This window comes from Sinocyclocheilus rhinocerous, unplaced genomic scaffold, assembly GCF_001515625.1.
Source record: "Sinocyclocheilus rhinocerous isolate Xijiao unplaced genomic scaffold, SAMN03320098_v1.1 scaffold1974, whole genome shotgun sequence".
In the NCBI taxonomy this organism is placed as follows: Eukaryota; Metazoa; Chordata; class Actinopteri; order Cypriniformes; family Cyprinidae; genus Sinocyclocheilus; species Sinocyclocheilus rhinocerous.
This window is the reverse complement of record NW_015637131.1, coordinates 55,296-56,457: the sequence shown is the minus strand read 5'-3', so window position 1 is coordinate 56,457 and position 1,162 is coordinate 55,296. Positions and strand designations below refer to the sequence as shown.

The 1,162-nt window shown below is 32.0% G+C and overlaps 1 protein-coding gene across 1 annotated transcript in view; it reads right to left on the bottom strand.

Moving 5' to 3' along the window:
* Positions 1-1,162, bottom strand: part of LOC107748519 (transcription factor Sp1-like) — a 33,145-nt gene that overhangs the window by 12,906 nt on the left and 19,077 nt on the right. The gene's annotated exons all lie outside the window — the stretch shown is intronic.

The following is a 1,162-nucleotide window of genomic DNA, read 5'->3' as shown; positions in this document are numbered from 1 at the left end:
GCCGCCTGCTGGCAGTTTGTTTCATTTTTAAAGTATCTTTTCAGTTATTTAAATCATTTCATATTTCTATATTCAAAATTTTATATTTAAAACATTAATATCATCATGAATTTATGGATTTAATTGCACTCATTCCACTTCTGAGCCTCATTAAATGTCTGAAAGTACACCAAGCCACTTTTGTGTTCTTCTGTGCCACCTCTACAAATTAATTTTGTTAATACTGATTTAATTTGATTGGTAACTTATATTTCTTATTCTACTTGTTCTTATTCTGTCGTTTTAATTAAAATTTTTAAAAAGCTTATAAAATAAATTTTTTTTAAGAATTTGACAAAAGATGACATACTTTTAATAAAGTTAGAGGAGTCAAATATCACCTCGTAATGGGAAGGCTACTTTTTGATAACATTTTGGATAATTGTTTAGAAGGTGCTCCTAAAATTTTGAACGTGCTCCTAAATTTTTTAAGTTAGGAGCACAAGTGCTCCTAAAAAGAAAAGTAAGCGTCGAGCCCTGTACTAGTGAGAGCTGGTCTGTAAACTGAAGCGTGACGTTGTGATTCTGTGATTGCTGGTGCTGTTTGTCTTCATCAGCTTCATGCTTTCAGACACATGAGTAAAGCTGCCTGCTGCTTGACAACACTGACAAACAAGCTCGAGTTTATATTAGAACTTATTAAAATCAACAATTATGGCATATGCAGATCATACAAAAATATATATCCAGCTGACTTGCTGGTAATTTCAGACTCCTCAGGTAACAAGTAGGGTTGGGTATCGATTGGGTTTTTTACGATACCGGTGCCAAATCGATACTTTTAAAACGGTACCGGTGCCTCAACGGTGCCTAAACCGATACTTTAAAAAAAGAGCCACACAAAAACGATGGATAAAATTAATGAACATTAAAAATATTTTAAATAAATATTGTGCTTCCCTTACTCTAAGGCTAATAAAAGTATTTAACGATCTGGGTCATTATTTAATACAAAACAATATTTAATACAAAACCACACAATGTTTCTACTGTATCTCTGTCAATCACTCTGATATGGTATGCCACATGCACTGTAATATGTTTTATATTAAATTTTTAAATGAAAACAGCAACATGATCGTTTTATAAAGTATGCGTTCATATGTGTTAAGGGCTAGATTTT